The sequence below is a fragment of the Molossus molossus genome, unplaced genomic scaffold (assembly GCF_014108415.1).
Source record: "Molossus molossus isolate mMolMol1 unplaced genomic scaffold, mMolMol1.p scaffold_m16_p_8, whole genome shotgun sequence".
Taxonomy (NCBI): Eukaryota; Metazoa; Chordata; class Mammalia; order Chiroptera; family Molossidae; genus Molossus; species Molossus molossus.
Genome location: NW_023425402.1, coordinates 104,828,932 through 104,845,418, shown reverse-complemented (window position 1 = coordinate 104,845,418; position 16,487 = coordinate 104,828,932).

The following is a 16,487-nucleotide window of genomic DNA, read 5'->3' as shown; positions in this document are numbered from 1 at the left end:
CTTCTGGGAGCATTAACTCATCTTCTTTACATGACGCCCTCCGAAAACTCCCAAAGCCGTCACCACCAGGACCACTCAGCACCAAGCTGGCCCGCCCTTGACAGTGGGCGGTATCTTTGATTCCAGTGGGTCCTTCCCTGTTGTCATCTGACTCGGGGTCCACTGACAACAGGGGTTATGTTATCAACGAAATTAGAGCTTTGTTCCTTTCATCTGAGAAGCTCAAAGCATTCCACAAACCCACCTCGGCAATTCTCACAGTACCTCCAGGCAGCCAAGAGGAAGTCTGGTCTTATCCTCAGTGAAGGAGGAAGACAGTCAGATCCCAGGACATTAAGTGATTTATATACTTTGGGGGCCAGGATGAGTGTGCACCCAGTGTGGTCTAAGTACGTAGAGGTCAAGGCACATGGTCCTAGAAGGAGAACTTTGAAATCACAGAAAGGGATTTCGTCTGAGAGTTCTGAGATGGCAGGAAGAAACTGCTGAAACTCATACCAACAAAACTCCTCAGAAAACCAGACACCCTAGTTCCTGCCATCCCAGGGGGCTTGCTCCCGTGTTCACATGTGCTCAGTGCATCTGGGAACATCTGGTGACAAAACGCATAAGGTGTTTAAAGTAATAAATTCAGCACTACAGGAAAAATTGGATGAGCCCTGGCCAGTTTGGCTCAGCGGTTAGAGCATCAGCCTGTGGTCCAGAGAGACCCGGGTTCGGTTCCCGCTAAGGGCATGTACCTCGGTTGCAGTTTGTCCCCAGCCCTGGTTGGGTTGTGCAAGTGGCAACCACTTGATGTGTTCCTTTCACGTCGATGTTTCTCTCTCTCTCTTCTTCTCTCTCCCTCCCACTCTATCTGAACAAAAAACTAAAAAAGAAAAATTGGATGAGACAGAAAAATAATCGAAAATTTTCTTGTAATTTCATCAAGTGACTTCTTCTTGCCTTTTTAGTACTAAAAATATTGCTTTTCAGTATGTTTATAAAAATAATACATGTGCATTGGAAATATTTTAAAGAGAATATACTACACACAAATATTAAAAATGGAAAAGTTCAAATTTCCATCATCTTAATCATTACCATGTTGTTGACCATCCTTACATAATTCATTTATGTCTATATACACACATACACATCTACCTATATCATTTAACAAAAATGGAATCATATCATGCATGCTTTCACCCTATATGCTTTTTAAAACATATATAGTCACAGTAATTTTTTTTTTTTTTTTATCCTCACCCGAGGACATTTTTCCATTTTTTGTTCAGGTAGAGTGGGAGGGAGAGAGAGAAACATTGATGTGAAAGGAACACATCGAGTGGCTGCCACCCGCACGACCAACCAGGGCCGGGGACAAACCGCAACCGAGGTACGTGCCCTTAGCGGGAACCGAACCCGGGTCTCCCAGGACCGCAGGCCGACGCTCTAAACGCTGAGCCAAACCGGCCAGGGGTATAGTCACAGTATTTTTCCTCTTAATACCTCACCGCCACTCTTTCCCATGTAAGCAATGTTGATAACTTGGTATATGCCCTTCTCCAGGCTCATATAATTATAGGCAAAACTATACACACACACACACACAGAGTCCCTATTCCAATGTTATCGATTGTCTTAACAATGTCTTTTACAGTTCATCTTTCCCTGGTCAGGATCACACATGGCACTTAGACATTTGGTCCCTTGAGAATCCTTCCATATGGAACAGACCTCCCATATGTCTTCTTGCTTTTGACATTTTAGAAGAGTGCAGGACACTTCACAGTAAAACCTAGGGCAGGGCTCCCGGCAGGTTTCAGCCATGTGCGTGCAGACAGCGTCACTGAAACCACAGGATGCTTGCCTGGGCCAGGCCGCTGCTGCTTCTGGGCCCACGGTTTCTCGCACTCTGGAAGAGCACTTCTGGAGAAGCATGTCCACACTGCTTCCAGCCGCAGGTGCTGGAAGCCCAAGCCAAAACTGCCACCCAAAGACAGACACTTGTGAATGAAGAGGCAAAAAAAGATACACTCAGTTTCCAAGAGGCAAAAATGACGAAGAGGTACAAGGCTCTCAAACTGTTTTGTCGATGACTTGTCAAACGTGTACCAAAGCAGTTAACATGGTCAAAGGAGATCCTTCCTGTCGGCGATGAGAAGCAATTCTACTAAAATGACGCCCAGAAGGAGACCCCAGAGTCGAGCGCTGCGTTCCAAAGTCTGATTCCAAAGGCAAGAGCCCAGCCTCCGTCCTCAGAACACCTACATCTGGGCAATCAACACCCACACGCTCCTCAAAGGAAGTGAGCAAAACAAAGAAATACTTAACTAAAAATGCTACTGAGTCAGAAAGAATTCCATGTACATTTCCCCCCCAAAATGATATGATGAAAAGAGAAATTTGCTGAAGGTTACATACATATATTATGTTTTTATATGAATATAACAGGGTATAATATTTGTAGTTATATACTAAATTTCAAAAAAAATCCAAGGAATGCTAAACAGAAAATTTAGGATATTTGTTCTCTCTAAAAAGGAAAGAGGAAAGAAGAAAAACAGAATCCACAGTTTAAGCTGTATGACTGGCACAGGAAGATTGTTTAACAGCTAAACTTTTATAACTCTGCACTATTTCTTCGTTGTTTTTTTCTTTGTATGTGCCCCTAGCGGGAACAAACCCAGGACTCTGGTCCGCAGGCCAACACTCCAACTGCTGAGCCAAACCGGCCAGGGCTCTTCGTATTTTTTTAAGAGCAGGGTTACCTTTTTAGTTCCCTACCCTGGTGTGTTTAGAAACGAATAAAAGTGTTTTCAAACAATATGTTTTCTCAGATAAAAATGTATCCTTTAGAAACCACCAGATAAGCCCTGGTCGGTTTGGCTTAGCAGTTAGACCGTCGGCCCGCGGACCAAAGAACCTGGATTTGGTTCCCGCTAAGGGCACGTACCTCGGTAGCAGTTTGTCCCTGGCCCTGGTTGGGGTCCTGTGGGTAGTGGCCACTCAATGTGTCTCTTTCACATCAATATTTCTCTCTTTCTTCCTCCCTCTCTCCCTCCCGCTCTATTTGAAGATAAATGCAAAAATGTTCTCGGGTGAGGACAAAAAACAAACCACCAGATACAAGGGAACTTTCCTTTTGACTTTTCTTATTCTGTAATTAGTGAGTCTCTTTCTGGCCTTATCCTCCACTGACGAGAAAGGTCTGCATCTGCACACTGAGACAAGGGTTAGGCAAAACATGGTAGCCGTCAAGCAAGGCCAGAAGGAATACCTGGGAGAGAAGTAAGGCATCTTAAATCCACAGTACAGTGTACACAGGGTACAGAGCTCTGATACGTTACTATTTGTTGTATAGTGTACACAGAGTGCAGAGCTCAGTTACACGTTACTATTTGTTGTACAGTGTGCACAGGGTGCAGAGCTCAGTTACACGTTACTATTTGCTGTACAGTGTGCACAGGGTGCAGAGCTCAGTTACACGTTACTATTTGCTGTACAGTGTGCACAGGGTGCAGAGCTCAGTTACACGTTACTATTTGCTGTACAGTGTGCACAGGGTGCAGAGCTCAGTTACACGTTACTATTTGTTGTGCAGTGTACACAGGGTGCAGAGCTCAGTTACACATTAGTATTTGTTGGGCCCCTGTCATGGCTGTGTCCACATGTAAAACCATCACCATAAGAAAAATGTAACCGTGTTACTTGATCTCAATCAGCTCTTCTCTGTTAAATATTTACTACCCTCCTGGAAAAAGGGAAGGTGGCTAATAAAAATTCTATTTTCTTAACTTTAGTTTTTAACAGTGAAACCAATATATCTAGATTAACACCAGTATGCAATTAGCTTGAGGCAAAAATTTGAAAAATCTCTTGTAGGCCGAAAAAACAAAAGAGTATGGAAGGGGAGAACTGAAAAGAAAACAAAAGGAATCTGTATGATATGAAAAATGTAAAGTGTGAATCTTCAAAGTATTGGGTACCCAAGGTAAATTTGAGTAACGTTGATGAACTATAGCTCATATACCAGTCCTCAGAGTCCCAGGCATGTGCTATACGCAAGGGGATGCAGAAGTGGGTGAGGACCCGTCTCTGATGCTAAGGGTAGTGACAGAAGGTAACTAAGGACGCCCCCACAGGCAGAGTGGAATAATTGCCATAATGATGGTGCACACAATAGAGCACAGGGCCCAGTGAAGAATAACCAGTTGTGTACATGCTGCCAATGTGAGCGCTGGAATACCAACTGTGGACAGTTGCACAGGGCAGCCGGCACTCAGTCGGGACCTTTACTGAAACTCTACTCATCTCCAATCAAAGGTATGAAAAGAAAATTTCAAAACCAAGGATGAAGGGCAACTACCATAACATTGTTTAAGCATTTGGAAAAAAATGGCATGAGTGAAGAATTATTTTTAAAAATATGTGTGTTATAGGCTCAAGTATGCCCCCCTGCACCCTCGAAATTCATATGTTGAAGTCCTGATTCCTAGTAACTCCAAATGTGGCTGTATTTGGACATAAGGTCTTTAGTCACGGTGGGCCCGACTCCATTTTCATAGATAATCAGAGGAACACAATGTGAAGACACAGAAGATGGATGTCTACAAGCCAAGGAGAGAAGCCTCAAAAGAAACCAACCTTGCCCTGGTCGGTTTGACTCAGTGGTTAGAGCGTCGGTCTGTGGTCCAGAGAGACCCGGGTTCTGTTCTCGCTAAGGGCACGTACCTCGGTTGCAGTTTGTCCCCGGCCCTGGTTGGTCATGCTAGTGGCAGCCACTCGATGTGTCCCTTTCACGTCGATGTTTCTCTCTCTCTTCCTCTCTCTCCCTCCCACTCTATCTGAACAAAAAATGGAAAAATGTCCTTGGGTGAGGATAAAAAAATAAATTCAAAAAAGAAACTAACCTTGCTGACACCTTGGTCTCAGATTTCTAGCCTGCAGACTCATGAGAAAATAAATTTGTCTTGTTTAAGCCACCAGTCCGGAGCAGTTTTTCATGGCCACGCTAGCAAACTAATTCAATATGGTAAACTTAAAATGATGGTAAAAACCCTAGAATATTTAAGACATATTATTGTTGTTTAAAACAATTTTTTTTCTTTATTGATTTTAGAGAGAGATAGAAACATCGATGAGAGAGAACATTGACTGGCTGCCTCCTGCACGCCCCCCACTGGGGATCGGGCCCACAACCTGGGCATGTGCCCTGACCAGGAATCAAAATGGTGCCTTCTTGGTGCATGGGTCGACGCTCAACCACTGAGCCACACTGGCCGGGCCTTAGTATTGAGTTTTTAAAAGCATGCTATCAAACACATGTATGGAATGACCCAATTTTTATAAAGCCATGGAACTGTGTACATAAATATAGATGACAAATGTCATCAGTGACGGTTTGTGTGATTTAAAAAATTTTCTCCATGAGGCTTTTCTTCATTGGTCCATTATTTGAATAAGCATGTGAGTAGCTAGAGTCAAGTGGGAATAAGTATAGAGAGCAGGAAAGGAATGTAGCTCAGGGCAGAACCTTGGGATGCTGGTAGTTCAGGGACAGGTGGGAGCGAGCAAAGGCAGCAGAGAAGGGTCAGTGGGAGAGGAGAAAGCCCGCGGTGCAGTTTCAAAGCAGCCGAGGAAGGCAGGTGTCAGAAGGAACGGGGTGCTGGCCAGGGTTAAAGGCCGCAGAGCCGAGGAAGGCAGGTGTCAGAAGGAACGGGGTGCTGGCCAGGGTTAAAGGCCGCAGAGCCGAGGAAGGCAGGTGTCAGAAGGAACGGGGTGCTGGCCAGGGTTAAAGGCCACAGAGCTGAGGAAGGCAGGTGTCAGAAGGAATGGGGTGCTGGCCAGGGTTAAAGGCCACAGAGCTGAGGAAGGCAGGTGTCAGAAGGAACGGGGTGCTGGCCTGGGTTAAAGGCCACAGAGCCGAGGAAGGCAGGTGTCAGAAGGAATGGGGTGCTGGCCAGGGTTAAAGGCCGCAGAGCCGAGGAAGGCAGGTGTCAGAAGGAACGGGGTGCTGGCCAGGGTTAAAGGCCGCAGAGCCGAGGAAGGCAGGTGTCAGAAGGAACAGGGTGCTGGCCAGGGTTAAAGGCCGCAGAGCCGAGGAAGGCAGGTGTCAGAAGGAACGGGGTGCTGGCCAGGGTTAAAGGCCACAGAGCGGCATGGAGGTCTGGTGGGAGAGTTTTGCACTGGGCAGCGGGAAGTTGCTGTCCTCTGGGAGCAGTTGGAAGGAGTGTTGGGCCAGTTTGTGGGGGTTTGTGGGAAGAATGGGCAGCAGGGAAGGAAGGCAGCACAGCCATGACAGAGAAGGGAACGCCAGACCGTGAGGTATGAAGCGCACTGTCATCGTCATACTAAGAATAGGCTGAATACAAACCAGGATGTGGAGATGCCAGTTACCCTAGAAACCCAGGGAAGGGTAGGTAGCAACATGTCCTGAGCTGCTGTATTCTGCAGGTACCTGAGATGTTTCTGGATCCATTCCAGTGTAATCTGTCAATTAGCCTGTGGTCTGTGTTTAATGGAAAGATACTTTAGTAAACCAAAGGTCTTGACAGTGGGACCTCTTAGTGCCCCTGGAACAAACAGCAAAGGGGATGGCGGCAGCCAGCTCAACTTGTTGCTAGAAAGGTTCCACAAGGTGGTCAGGAAGTGCTTGTAGACTCAGTTAAGGACAGGAAACATGCTTACCTGTCCGGTTCCCCCCCTCTTAGCCAGGTTCCCTTGGGGTGAGCACACACACACACACACACACACACCTTGATAGACAGAAGGAGAGAGAGAAGAGAAGGCATGTTAGAAAGTGTGCCAGACACCACTCTTGCTTCCTGTATCTTAGCCAGGTACCCTAGGAGGACAGATCATCTATGTCACAAGAATATACATGTACACACCCATCTATGTATTTGAGGATCATGTCCTAAGCACCATACTGCCCACTTCTCTTGAATCACTCACTTTTCACACGATCCCAGTTAGGTAGGTACTGTCCCTGCCCCCTTTTTAGAGATGAGGAAACTGAGGCTTAGAGAGTTATATTATCCGAGATCACCCAAACGACTTGATTTAAGGTTATATTTCCTGGCCGCCACAGAGGGCACAAAGCGACCTTCGCCATTCTGTCCCAGGCTGAGAAAGCTGCATCCCGCTAATACACTGCAGGCACACACAGGGTTAACACCCCTACGTGAGGAGTACACAGGCTGTGAGAGGGACCAGGTGTTCCCTCCAGGTGGGGCCAGCCAGAAGATTTCTGAAAGGAGGTAGCTTTAAACTCTAGCTTTGAAGGGGAGGAAGAGTTTTAATAAGTGGAGATCCCTTTTACCACAAAATCAAAACATCTGCTTTTTTTCTTTTGCCTTTCTTGTGTTATTCCTTCCCAGCTCTTTCAAAGCTATCTCTAAACAGCAAGTCATGGCTGGCACCACCATCTTTTATTCCCTCCAGGACATTGAAATGCCTGCAGTCGTACACAGACCTGGGCGTGCTCAGCTGCGCGGACGCCGGGGCAGGCCGCCGTGGCGACAGCTGTGGCAAGGAGAACCTGGCCACGGTGACTTCAGCAGAGGACAGTAGCGACTTGCTTTTGCAGTGCTGGCCGACTCCTGGGAGGGGCATTGTCTGAGGCAACTGGAACTCCCCCTGGAGGCATTTCAGGCAGGGCTCTGTCCCAGGATCAAGGTGTTATCTGAATTCACTTTTCTTTTTTTTTTTTTTTTTTTGGTACCTGCCCTTAGCGGAAACTGAACCCGGGACTCTCTAGTCCGCAGGCCAAAGCTCCAACCGCTGAGCCAAACCAGCCAGGGCGGAATTCACTTTTAATTGTCGTCCGTGGCATACAATCCTACAGTCCTTTGTCTCTTTGAAGTTGGATGATGCAGAGATGGAGGGGTCAATTTCACCCGTGTGAGCTGGCGGCCGTCCTGCTCTGACCTGGCATGTGTCTGCCTTCTTCCCAGCACCCACATCTGACCTCGTGCCCTCCCGATCTGTCTCTGATTAGTTGGGCTGCTTTACCAGAAAGTAATTGTTAAAACAAATGAGTCTCTAAAAGATTAAAAACACTGCCCTTGCTCACCATCGGAAGTCTATAATTCTGTGATATGAATAATACGGTAATGGGGGAAGAGGACAAGCTTTAGAAGGGTCTGAAAGCAGTGGGTAATTTCTGGACTCCTACAGAAAACAGTCAAAGATATTGAAGAAAAATTACAGAGTCATTTGCTCTTGCCAAAGACAAATGATTAATTAAGAGAAGAAAAGCTATGATCACCCATTGGTAACAGTCTGCTGAAAGAAACCATAACACCTTAAGAAAAAAGCTCTCAACGGACCAATAATTTAAACACTGGACTGCGGTACCAGATTTTCACATTTTTTATTTATAGAAAAGGCCTAAGTTGTTTCAAAACTTCATTCAAATACGTGTAGGATATGGGGAACTATACCCTCATATTCAGAAGGGGAGTTTAGTTTTAACAACAGTTTTGATTATGTCACTGAAAAAACTTATCTCTAGAATTATGATTTAAAAAATAAGATATTAAATTGATTTCAATTAAATATTCCTAGAGTAGGATGGACCATCACAAATGGGGACCACTCATAACCTTTCTTCCCACCTGTGGTCCCAGGTAATGGAATCCGAAGAATGCAGCAAGGGTTGCTGTAAAAACCGAAGTAGCTGAATCTTCGCATATTTCCTCTGTAATTTTATATTATTTTAAAATCTGGATACCTAAAGTGCCATTTCCTCCCAGTTTAAAAATAATGTTATTTGTATTATTGTTTCCCATGGAAACCCTTCCCCTAGGCATGGCAACAGGCACTTCTGAACAGGGACTTATTTATTTAAGCTGCTTCCCCTTGTTGGGCTCCGGATGACACAAACATTTTACCCCCATGGATTCTTCAAGGCGAAGAATCCCTGCGCACTGGGGAATCAGCTAACGCGGCCCTAGCCACTCCCACGCTGCTAAGCAGCCAAGGAAAACCATTCTGTTCCCCAGAGATCAGTTAGAGGGACTTCAGGCCCTCGGGGACCAGTGGAAAGTTACAGAAGCTGAAGCTGTGACTAAATTGTCAGAACCCTCCAAATATGCTTGAGGTCAAATGTCTGAAAGCAGAACGCTAATTATTTCTCTATAGGACTCCAACACACACTCGGCCAATCTTTGGGGGCTTCCCTGAGGCATACCCTTATCCCAACCCACAACGACCTTGGAAATCAAGGAAATAAGATGACTCTCGAGGAGTCTAACTTGAAGTCACGTGTACTGACCAGAACAGAGGGATGCAAAGCCACCTTAAAAAGAAGAAGGACCGCCCTGGCCGGTTTGGCTCAGCAGTTGGAGCATCAGCCTGTGATCCAGAGAGACCTGGGTTTGGTTCCTGCTAAGGGCACGTACCTCGGTTGCAGTTTGTCCCCGGCCCTGGTTGGGCTGTGCAGGTGGCAGCCACTCTTAGTCGATGTTTCTCTTTCTCTCTCTCTCTCTCTCTCTCTCTCTCTCTCTCTCTCTCTCTCTCTTCCTCTCTCTCCCTCCTACTCTATCTGAACAAAAAACAAAAAAATGTCCTCGGGTGAGGATAAAAAAAAGAAAGAAAGAAGGACCCTTAGAACGGTAAGGCTTGGCTTTAGCTTGGCTGAATATATTAAACTACTTGAAGCACAAATATGCTGTGACAAGAGGCCACTAAAGATCACAGCAGAAGCCCTGGCCAGTTTGGCTCAGCGGTTAGAGCGTCGGCCTGCGGTCCGGAGAGACCCAGGTTCGGTTCCCGCTAAGGGCACGTACTTCGGTTGCAGTTTGTCCCCGGCCCTGGTTGGTCGTGCGGGTGGCAGCCACTCAATGTGTCCCTTCACGTCGATGTTTCTCTCTCTCTCTCCCTTCCTCTCTCTCCCTCCCACTCTATAAAAAAAAAAAAAAAAAAGATCACAGCAGAAGGCATCCGCCGTGCTCAGAGACGCACCAGGCAGAGGAACAAGCCTGAATAAGCGGAAGGTTCCGAAACCCTTATAGAGAGACAGACACCTCGGGTTAGCTCAGCCAGACACCATTAAATAATCGATTCTTCTCATTCCTCGGTTTCAACTCTGTGCTCACCAAGAAATATTTTATCAGAGTGATTTTCTTATTTCAAAAGCAATCCATGTTTATTACAGAAATAATCAGAAAATGGGGACCAAGCCCAGGGATGACATCAATGCCTTGATTTATTGTCTCCCTTGCCATTTTTCACACACACAAATACACAAACACACATATTAACAAAAATAGAAATGTTTTATTCTTACTGAAGTGGGTTTTTTCAACTTGTTCTTCACTTAATACTGAATAATGAGCATCTTTGTATGTCAGAAATATGCCCCTACTACATAGCACGTTAATAGATACACTTTTTTTAGGTGGAGCAATCATATAATTTATTTAAGAAGAGCTCCATTATTGCCCATTTCTTCCATTTCCATATTTTTGCACTTGCCAGCAGCACTGCGAGAGATATTCTTGCAGCAAATCTTTGCACTTCATTAACCATTTCACTGCGCAGATTTCCAGAGGGCATGAGCATTCCAAGACTATGGAGACATTTTGTCAGAGTGCCTTCCAGAAAATACAGTTGCTCGAGTGTTTGCTAATTTTTATAGCTCATAAATCATTAGGTTTATTTTAATTTGTAGTTTTCTGATTACTAGTGAAGCTAACTTTTTAAAAATAAATTTATTGGACATTTAAATTTCTTTCTTTTAATCTTTCTGTTCAGATTCTTTGCCCATTTTTATTGGAGTATCTGTTATTTATTATATTATATTAATAAGAATTTAACTTTTGTTACATATATTGCAAATGTCTTTTCCTATTTGTTATTTGCCTTTTATTAAAATATGATGTTTTGCCTTAAGCTCAGACCCAGAAATGCATTTGACTTTTATGTAACAGCAAGTCCAACTCCACTGGCTTAAAGAAAGAGGATTTATCTCACATCACAAGCTATTACAGAGGCAGCAGCTGGAACTGGTTCAGAGGGTAGACAATATGAGAGCTCATCCCTGTCCTCAATTGGCCTTCTCTTGCTTCTCATCTCATGATCACTAAATGGCTGCTGCATCACTAGCCATCAGATCTGCATTCCCAGCAGGAGGAAAAGTGGTGGAGAAAGAAAGAACACCAGCTGACTCTTGCTAATTCCCATTGGTCAGGACTGGTCACATGGCCTCTCCCAGCAGCAAGTGAGGGGCAGGCAAGGGCTAAAAAAGATGAAATTAATTGAGCAAATTTACTATCTACCATAGAGCAGTTTTAAGATTTATATAGTCAAATCAGTGTATATTTGTCCTTTGGTTTTATGCTTAGAAAGTTCTTCCTCAACTCAAGGATGTGTTTCAGTAGATAGTCATCTGTATTTTTTATTATTATTATTTTATTTTTTTAATCAATTAATTAATTTTTTTGTCACAGATGTTTCTCCTTTTTTACACCATTGGCACCCCCCCTCCCCACCCCACACCCACCCCGTCCCCAGCTTTGTTGTCCATGTCTATTGGTTATGTATACATGCATATAAATTCTGTGGTTTATCTCTTCCCACCCCCCACCCCCTCTTCTGACAGATGTCAGTCTGTGCCCTACTTTCATGTTTCTGGGTCTACCGTATTCCTCAGACTGTTATGTTCATTATATTCCGTATATAAGTGAGATCATGTGGTATTTGTCTTTCTCTGCTTGGCTTATTTCACTTAGGATAATACTTTCCAGGTCCCTCCATGTCGTCTCAAAGGATAAGAGATCTTTCTTTCTTACCGCTGCATAGTACTCCATTGTGTATATGTACCACTGCTTTTTTATCCATTCGTCTACTGATGGACACTTGGGCTGTTTCCAGATCGTAGCTATTGTAAATAGTGCTGCTATGAACATGGGGGTACATATATTCTTTCTGATTGGTGTTTCAGGCTTCTTAGGGTATATTCCTAGAAGCGGGATCACTGGGTCATCTGTATTTTTTTTCCATTGTTTTTATGGTTTCATTGTAATATGAAGTAGAATGCAAACATTTTTTCCAGATAATTGGCCAGTTGTTCCAAAATATATATATATTTTTTTTTACTTTCTCCACTGATTTGAAAATCTTAATTATTTACTAAGCTATTAGATACATTTAAGTCTGTTTTTGTACTTACTATTCTACTTCATGGATCTAGTTAGTTTCTCCTGTGCTATGGCTAGTACTTTAATGTAATTTATCATGCATTTCAACATTGCAAGGCAAGTCCCCACTTGGAATACTGATTTTTCAAAAATTTCTTGACTATTCTTCTTTTTTAAAAAAAACTTTTATTAGCATTTATCTTATGCTGAATTTACTCCCACACCGTAAGTTTTTGTTTTTCAGTTTCTTCTGGGATCTCTTTTCTTCTGTGCAGCCTCCTCTTCTGATTTAGGAACCATCTGCTCTTTTCCAGTAACAACCTCTCCATGTGGCGGGGGAGCTCGTGGGTTAGCCCGCCCATGAGCTCTGTAAGTTCCACACCACATCTCAGAAGCTTTGTTCGCCCGGATGTGCTCAATGACCAGAGAATCTACATCTAAACCCTTAATTCAGCATTACCCTCTGCATTGTAAAGCATATGTAGCCAGGGCTGTGGACAGAGACCTCCAACACGGCCTCAGGGGCTTCCTTCCAGGTGATACACAGGTCAATACTCTGGGCACAGGTGCTCAACCAGCTTTAAGTACAACCAACCTCATGTTAAAGTCATGAAAGGAGGGACTTGGTTAAAAGTCTACTGTTACAGGAGTGTTACCCAGAGTTCTGTTTGACCCATCAGTGATGTGGCTGGTTGTGGGTGCAGAGCCACAACAGAGCAGGGCATGCAGGGAGAAGCCGGCGGCTGGATAAGATCCGACTCCTGGAGTGAAATGCACCATTGCCTAGGGGTGGGGGTGGGGGTAGAACTCACCACAAGTAATAACACCATTCAGCTCATGGCGTCCGTGTGGTCCTCGGCTTCTGGAAGGTGTGTGAGTGTGGAAGCATGTGGCACACATGTGCAGGTATTCAATGACCTACTAATGTTACACAACCTTATGTGAGAGAGGGGTGCATTTCTCCATTTCTATCAAAGAGGCCTTAAGGGCTAGTGGCAGTACCATGAAAGATCACTACAGTTACAGCGTGGCAGCCAGAGGACGGGGGGCTGAGCAGGAGAAATTAAAGAACAGCTTCGGGACACAAGACAGAATAGCAGTTGCAGGGAGAGGGAGTAGTCAGAACACGTGTTGCAGATGGAGTGCACCACGCAATAAATGGGGCTCCCATTGGACAGAGTTGCTGGCCTATAGACAGCTGTCTTTGGGTCTGATGGTGATCTTGATCCAATTTGCTCTGGCCAGGGTGACTGGGTCATGTGACACGAAACATGGAAACTTCAGCAAGTGGAATTGTGTGCAGTTATTTTCCCCAGAACTGAGGATGTGACTGGCATCCATCACGTCATTGACTTTCTCAGTAGGTACTGCTCCGTAACCACAGCACGTGGGTTTCCTCGAAGAGAAAGTATGCATTAGATAGAATGTGACAAAACCAAGTGGTTGCTTTACAACCAGGAGTCGAGATAGACCTGCTGCTGAATCTGTACTTAGGAGAATTTCAGTGAAATCCTTCCTGAATACAAGATGATCCACTACATGACCTCTCACGGTCACTTCCATTTCCACGGTCATGCAACTCTGCGAAAAGCAACCAAATAAGGATAAATAAATACCAGGACTTGAAATAGTAAGTCTAATTCTACTGTAAGTCTATTTTGGTTTCTTAACTCTATCACTTCAGAATGTGCTTTGGGGATTGCGTTTTTCTTCCTAATTGATTGGAATGAAGTAGATTATTCATGACCATTCTGACTTCCTCCCCACCCCCTCCCTAACAAATAGCTCTCTTTCTTCTATCTTAGAATGTGAAGAATAGCTCTAAATTTGAGATGGGAAAGTGAGATGCTATTTTTGGCTTACATAGAATCAAAGCCTCCATCCCTGAGTGAAATGTGGTCTTTGCTCTTTCAACCACCTTTGGGGTTCAGACTAATGGAAGAGTGAAGACATTATCTTTTAGATCTGACCTTGAGCTACAAGAGGAAGGAGAGGCATCTTTCTCTGTCCTCTAAATAGAATAGCCTAATTTCTCCAAACTTAGCCAGATAATGGGGTGGGGGTGGGGGGAGCAGAAAGAACCCTGGTGACCAACTAGCTCAGCATTTCTCAATCAACAGTCAACAGTGCACAGTATGCTCCTAAACAAGGGACTCCATGGGCAGGTAACCAACAGAATCATTGTTTACTGTGTTCTCTTGAAGACTTGGAGAAGCCCTGAAGCAAAGAAACTTCTTATATTTTGTTTGTCAAATTTATTTGACCACAAAAATCTTTTCCCCCTACGTAATGCCTAACAGCTTCTGGACGTGGCGTGCTGATCTATTCAATACTCCCTTCATTTGACAGAGGAGAATGATAAAGCCCATATTAAGAGACACAGAGACAATCACCCCCCTTGCTGGCAAGGGCTGGGAACTAGACCTTGGCTCTCAGACAGCTAGTCCAGGCTCTTTCTGTCACCTTGAAAGAGGCATTGCTAATGGTGGTAGTTTCTATGTATCCCCTAGCACATTTTCATTGTCTGGAATCTGAGGTTGTACTTATTTATAGTGCACTCAACAATGAATCCATCAAATGCTTTGAACGTTTTAAAAAGGGCATTGGGCCCTGTACAGTTGACCTAAATAAATGAGACTATCTTTTAAATGGCATGTAATTTACTATATAGTGAAATATTTTATCATGCTGTATAATCACATCCTAAGAGGTTATTCTTTCATACATGAGAGTAAATCAAAGGGGTCAGGTGTCAGTTAAATTTGTGACTGAAATGGAAATAGACTGTCCAGCAAAGAGTAACTGTAGACATTTCTTTTTTTTTTTATCCTCACCCGAGGACATTTTTTCTTTTTCTTTTTTTTTTTTTATTATGAATTTTTATTTATTTTTTTGTTACAGATATTTTACCTTTTTACCCCATTACACCCCCCACCCCACCCCCCCTCCACCCTGTCCCCGGCTTAGTTGTCCATGTCCATTGGTCATGCATACATGCATATAAGTTCTGTGGTTTATCTCTTCCCACCCCCCCACCCCCCATCCCCTCTTCTGAGGGATGTCAGTCTGTGCCCTACTTCCATGTGTCTGGGTCTACTGTATTCCTCAGACTGTTATGTTCATTATATTCCGTATATAAGTGAGATCATGTGGTATTTGTCTTTTTCTGCTTGGCTTCTTTCACTTAGGATAATACTTTCCAGGTCCCTCCATGTCGTCTCAAAGGATAAGAGGTCTTTCGTTCTTACCGCTGCATAGTACTCCATTGTGAATATGTACCACAGCTTTTTTATCCATTCGTCTACTGGTGGACACTTGGGCTGTTTCCAGATCTTAGATTGTAAATAGTGCTGCTATGAACATGGGGGTACATATATTCTTCCTGATTGGTGTTTCAGGCTTCTTAGGGTATATTCCCAGCAGTGGGATCACTGGGTCAAAAGGAAGTTCAATTTTTAATTTTTTGAGGTAGCACCATATTGTTTTCCATAGCGGCTGCACCAGTCTGCATTCCCACCAGCAGTGTATTAGAGTCCCCTTTTCTCCACACCCTCGCCAACACTTGTTGTTTGATGATTTGTTGATGGCGGCCATTCTGACAGGTGTGAGGTGATACCTCATTGCTGTTTTAATTTGCATCTCTCTGATGATTAGTGATGTTGAGCATTTCTTCATATGTCTCTTGGCCATTTGTATGTCCTGTTTGGAGAGGTGTCTATTCAGCTCCTCTGCCCATTTTTTAATTGGGTTCTTTGTCCTCCTTTTGTGGAGTTGTATGAGCACTCTATATATATTGGAAATTAACCCCTTATCTGATACATCATTGGCAATGATGTTCTCCCATACAGTGGGTTGCCTTTCCATTTTGATGATTGTTTCTTTTGCTGTGCAGAAGCTTTTTAGTTTGATGTAGTCCCATGTGTTCATTTTCTCCTTTATTTCTGTTGCCTTAGGTGATGTATCAGTGAAAATTCTGCTCCGTATGATGTCCGAAATTTTGTTGCCTACATTTTCTTCTAGAATTTTTATGGATTCACGGGTCACATTTAAGTCTTTTATCCATTTTGAGTTTATTTTTGTGTATGGTGTAAGTTGATGGTCTAGTTTCATTTTTTTGCATGTAGCTGTCCAATTTTCCCAACACCATTTATTAAAGAGGCTGTCTTTACTCCACTGTATGCTCTTGCCACCTTTGTCAAATATTAATTGAGCGTATTGCCTTGGGTCCGTTTCTGGGTTTTCAATTCTGTTCCACTGGTCTATATGCCTGTTCTTGTGCCAGTACCAGGCTGTTTTGGTTACAGTTGCTTTGTAGTATAATCTGATATCTGGTATTGTGATCCCACCTACTTTGTTCTT